Genomic DNA, 6,042 nt, shown 5'->3' on the forward strand with positions numbered 1-6,042 from the left:
ACTTACCTCTCAAAATTTTACTGGCTTTCTAACTATGCGACAAAAGCCATTACAAATTCATTCAAGCTAGTTATTAACTTTCCCATGGGAACGATGTTGCTACTCTGAGTGAAATTGACAATTGTCTGTTCAGAACACAATGTTATACAATATGTCATTTGATAAATGAAAACCTTGACTTTCTATTGGTTATAGGTAATATATAATGAAACATAAGAGAGAACTATTAACAAATCTTGATAGAGAGGATGTGACAGGTAGGTGTGGCAGGAGGGTTCTGATTTTCTTTGATGACTCTTTAACCAAACAAAATGGAAGGCTATAAAAATTATGGTCTGTTTGAGCAATAATGATTTTATAGAGAGTATTTTACGTTTAATTTTGTACATTATTCGAGGGGTGATGGATAAAGTAGGAATGGTGACATGTTAAGACAAAATGTGTCATGTGGGAATTCAGGATTTTTTTATATATTTCCTTGTAAAATTAAGAACTTAAAACGTTATACTATTAAAATATGGATTATTAGCTAAGATTTTATGCTATTCTAGTTGGTATAACATAAACCAAAAGTAGTTTAATAAAATTTTGAATATAAGACACTAAAACCTTGTGTCATGCGCAGTAAAGGGTACCTGGAGAGAGTGGGTTAAAAGAGTACATTGCAATAAGCTTGTCAGAGTATCATTATTAAGATGTTGAGGTATTGGTTTACATATATAAATTAAGAATAATGATAAATCAGTTAAGTTCAGTAGTTACCAAGAGAAAAAAACAAAAACTCGTTGTCAGGCAAGAGAGCACACTAGTTGTATGATATTATTATGTATTAAGTAATTATTCAACCATATTGGTAAAAATTACATTAAAGTTACGGATTTTAGTTTATTTACTTTTTAATATAATTTCTTAAAATAAATTTTAGATATGTATGAGATTGAAGCCTTTCTGTGACTTTTTAAAGGTAAAAATGTCTTGTCTTCTTAACTGTTTCAGCATGGGCTCAGTCCCAAGGACCAACTTTGTAACATTTTGTACTTGTTATAGTTGTCATGCTTAACTTTTAAATTAGTAAAGCGTATGTGCACGGAATTTTTCATATTATCCGGAAACATTACAAGGCTTTTGTGTGGGAAAACATCAGATTTTTTATTAAGATTAAAAGTTTCGTAAGTAATATTTTCCTAATGTCTTTTTTTTTTTTCAAATGTTGAGTATCCAACATTCAAAGTAATTTTGATTTTAAGATTAAAAATACTTTTATGCATCAGAACATTTTCAAATTTCACGTGCAAAATCTTTATTACCTCCAGATAATTATCAAACCTTTTTTTAGAAAACACTATCTTTTATCTGTTATTTTCACTACTGTTTCTCTGTACAGGTTGGGTCAATTTGCCTGACCTCGTAACCACCATAAAAAATTAGGAAATGTATATAAATTATGCTTTTTTCATTTTAGAATGACTACAAATTATAACTCAAACACAAATGTTTAGTCTAAATAGCTTAAATCTCATAACATTATACATCAATATATATTAGCATTGACCTTTCAGCCATGCCTGGCTAACAATACAGAAGTTGCAATGACGCGGCACACATTCGCTCATGTTACTGTATCCAAGAGTATAGAACTGGCCTTTACAAGTAACCTGTCTTGGCTGTGTTTCAGTGGACTAGTATTTTGTAAAATACAGTCATATTTGAGTTATAATACATTTTATATGTATATACATTATTACTATTTACAAATAAGATCTTAAACTTATTTTTTTCTAAACATTGAACAGTAAATGAAGAAGTATAGCAAACTATTATGTCTTCTAGTTATGAACTTTGTACTTGTTTGCTGCTTGCCCTAAGTTGCTAAGCCGTATCAAATTTTGCATGTGGAGGATGAAAAACGATTTTTTTATAGGTTTTATGTATACATTTTGAAATTTCCAAAAGTCATAAATTACTATATCAATGCCACTGGATTCCACTATAATTTATCAAGCTTAGTAACTAAGCTGTATTTGGGTCCAAAATATATGAAATTTTGAGCTCACTAATGTCTTACCTTACTACTTGGAGTCTAGCATGAAAAGAAAGAGTTTGTTGTGCAAATACTTTGCAGAGGCTGAGAAAACCACTATAGAAACAGTTTGAGCTTTCAATTGGTTATACACACATCATTGGGTGAAGTAGGTGTACATAAGCAGGTATTTTCATAAATTGAAGAGGTGGGTGGGGCCACTTTGGATCATTCAATAAATATATTAATATCTCAGAAAATAGAAAAGATAGGAGGTTCTTATTTTACATTCTAGCTTATCAATAATTTGAGTTTCGAATTTGTAAGAAACTATAGACTTTGTATTTGGACATGACAAATATCTGCTGCATTGAACATACCACATGACACACAAAAATCAATATTTAGGATTTATGTTTTATATTTACTTTTAAATTAAGAAATTAACTAATGTATAATACTAAAATTTGAATTATAGTCTAGAATTTGATACCAAACTTATTAACATACATTTATAAGATAGTAGTTCAATAAAATTTTGAATGCCAGTCAACAAACACTATGACATTGCCTTTGACCCATGTCAGTAGGGTTAAGAAAATACAAACCTTCTGAGCTTAAGACCTGTATGTAAGTTTCAGAAGCACTTTCTGTGGAAGAAGGAGAATCATATTTACGTGTCTGTGGACTTACAACGCTAAAATTCAGGTTTCGTTACCTGTGGTGGGCAGAGCACAGATAGCCCATTGTGTAGCTTTGTGCTTAATTATAAACAAACATATTTACGTATAAATGTTCAGCCTAAAAAAATTCCCAAAAATTAAACATTTTTATTCAAAAACTGGTTATTTCACTCAAACTAGCTGTCATCATATTGTATGCATGATCTTAGACCAATTAATCTCTAGCATTATTTGGACTATTATAGTACTGTACTTTCCATTTACTTTGCTTGTGCATGCCTTGTTAAAGTAAACTGAGAGAATTCATGTGAAAATGCACAGTTAGATAAAGTGTAGGCTACAATTGGCAAGAAGAAAAGCAGCAAAGTGAAACAAGTTTATTATTTTATGGGATCATGTAAATGCCATAAATTATTACAGTGATTAAAATGACTTTGGGACATTCATTGACATTGGGTGGACTGGACTTTTGTTGCATACTATGCTGCAACAACTGTCGAAATAAGTCAGTTTCCATAAGCCATGTATTTTCAAAATACAAAAATTACAATCAGGACCTAAGCTTATTAAAAAGTTTTGAATTTATCATTTGCTTGAACCTTCAAACCAAAATATATTTAGTCAAAATTGTATACTGAGTTGTGGACTCATACATTCATGATCTGGGGTCCAAACATTTTATAAGTTGAAAATAGTTAAATGATTACTTCAGAAACACATGAAAAAATCCTTATGACAAGAAGATTTAGTTCTACACTGATGGCAAATTGTGGTTTAGGGGATTATTATGAAATATCTTGATCATCAGATTTCCATAAACAAAATATGAAAAGGTAATGCTTGAAATCTAAAACAAAATGGGCGTTATTCCTGGACTTTGTACTATGCAACATATTCACATACCCTACACATCACATTTCCATTGTGGTCAAGGCAAACAAATATCTTGTACGTCTACTGTAACATGGATGCTATCACCTCTGCCTGAACAAAAGTGACTCTTATAATCACTATGTGTCACTCCTCTTCTTATTTTTGCACATATCCTTCCTCAAACTTTTTGTGTGCTTTCAGTGACTTGTAAGCACATATTCTTTCTTTCTCAAAGGTTTTGCTCCTGCTCAAAGTCAGATACAATTTCAATTTCCCTGTGTCAAAATCTAGGTGTGTGGTTAAATTTCTATTTTTCAAAACAGAGCACAAAAAATATTCTTTTTGTAATGATGTGGTGCAATTTTTTATTATTGATCACAACTTATTCATATATTGAAGTAAATGTGGAATGACCCCCCCCTTCCCCCAGTTTTGTCAAATCTCGTCAGATCAAGCCCTTGACCAACAAATAAAAATATAATAGTATAGAGATACTTGTTGGAAAGTCATTGATTAATCTTATAGTTGAGGTAGAATGGAAACAGAAAGCTTTCAGTTATTATGAATAGAGAAACTAAAAAGAGTATAGTATATGAGGAAAAAAAGTTAGTTGACCTGTACATTTTTAACAAATTACAGTTTTATTTTATACCTGATTACATTAAATTGCTATAAAAACATATTGAGAATGGGCAATTAACTTTCTGTACCAAGAGAGGTTTAAAGAAATGAAAAACTATTACATCATTGATAATGTTTGCATATCGTGAATTGGAGCAGTTAACTTTTGTCTTACCCATTGTTTTTGATTATGTATATATGTATGTTTAAGAAAGGAAATAAAACTGGAAATACCTTGCTTTTGGTTGTTTTGAAAAATTAAATGTTAGCATAATGGAAATTTTACAAATTTTATAGGATGTTGCATACAATTATATTTTTTGCAGTATTCAAGTGAGTTTTGAGTTGTATGTTACATATCTTGTAACATTGTATAAACATTGTATGCTCGATTCATATTATGTGTTGTCATTTTAGCAATAATATTAATTTCATAGCATAATGTTAAATGATTCCACTTTCCATCATCATATGTGAAAATATATAATTAATAAATAGCATTGAAAAGGAGGACCTCTATATATCAAATGTTTTTATGATATTTGATTAACTATAATCAAGAACCACTGTTTATAAAGTTTGCAACTTTAAATATCTTGTTTGTCAGAAGATGGGAAAAAATTCCATTTTACTAACCTTTGGGACACTCCTGTAAAAAAAAATATTAGCAGGTAACTTAAGCATATAAAAGTCATAAGCATATTAATTTAAATTAAATTTTATATTATTATTTTTTTGTCTTGTGAGTCTGAATAGCACTTATAAGAATATTCACAGTTAGAGTTTAGTTTTTGGTTTTGAAATAAAGAAGTCTATACAACTTGAATGTGTCGTGAATTCAGGAAGGCTAAAAAGTTAATTATAATTCACACAGTTATCATGTGTATATGTGTATACAATATAAGCTAGAGCTGAGGATTAACTTAATTAATTGATACAGTCAATATACCTAGAGTTGTTTCATGTAAAATAATCAGTTAAACAAAATTATGATTAAATCAAATAATGTTGGTACAATGATTAGTTGATATTAGTGTTTGTGACTATTTCAAGTATACAAGTAATCTAAATATTGCCTGTATGATTTGTCATTATTATATTTCTGATAAATTCTAGTTTGTTTAGCTTTAAGCTGGCTGGCATTCCCTGGTAATTAGGGGTTGCCTTGTGTTTCATATGTCTCTCGTTCAGTTCATGTTGCTACCAAATTTTCTTGTCGTTTCAGATGGGGTGTTATATGTGTTTCTTTGTTTTTGAGCTATGGTAAAGGTAGTAAAGTTATCTGCCATTGCTACTAATTTTAAACTGCTGACCAGAGGGAAGGTAACTGGTTGGCAGGATCCACTGCCAACTCTTAGGCTACCTTAGTGTTAAATAAAGTGTAAATTTACTGTTTTTTTTGTTTTCTTTTAACATTGTATTAAGTTTCTTACTTATAATTGTATAACTTTATTCTTTAATGTTGAATGAAGTGTACAATTTGTTTTTATATTCCATTACATTGTGATTTATAGTTTGCATAACTTTATTCTTAAGTAAATTATAAATTTAATTTTCCTACATTATATATATGGACTGTGATTGTAGCACCACACCTCATACTTTTCTGAATTTGTGTTCTGGTGAGAGTTGTGACAGGTATTGGCACGTCTGGAATCTGCAGCTGTGTGTGTTCATACAGGAAAAGCTTGTGAAGCAGTATTCTTTATCCACTTATGTGAGAAATTACAAATATAAATGTACTGATTGATTTCCAGTAAACAATACAAGATCAATTAATTGATATTTGCAGATTTTATTGCAACATTAATCACTTTATTTAGATGACAAATTAAAAACACATAA

The 6,042-nt window shown here is 29.9% G+C and overlaps 1 protein-coding gene across 3 annotated transcripts in view; it reads left to right on the forward strand.

Annotated features, from left to right (window-relative positions):
* LOC106460768 (E3 ubiquitin-protein ligase RNF115-like) overlaps positions 1 to 6,042 on the forward strand; it is a 126,580-nt gene that overhangs the window by 66,699 nt on the left and 53,839 nt on the right. The gene's annotated exons all lie outside the window — the stretch shown is intronic.

The sequence above is a fragment of the Limulus polyphemus genome, unplaced genomic scaffold, assembly GCF_000517525.1.
Source record: "Limulus polyphemus unplaced genomic scaffold, Limulus_polyphemus-2.1.2 Scaffold832, whole genome shotgun sequence".
Classification (NCBI taxonomy): Eukaryota; Metazoa; Arthropoda; class Merostomata; order Xiphosura; family Limulidae; genus Limulus; species Limulus polyphemus.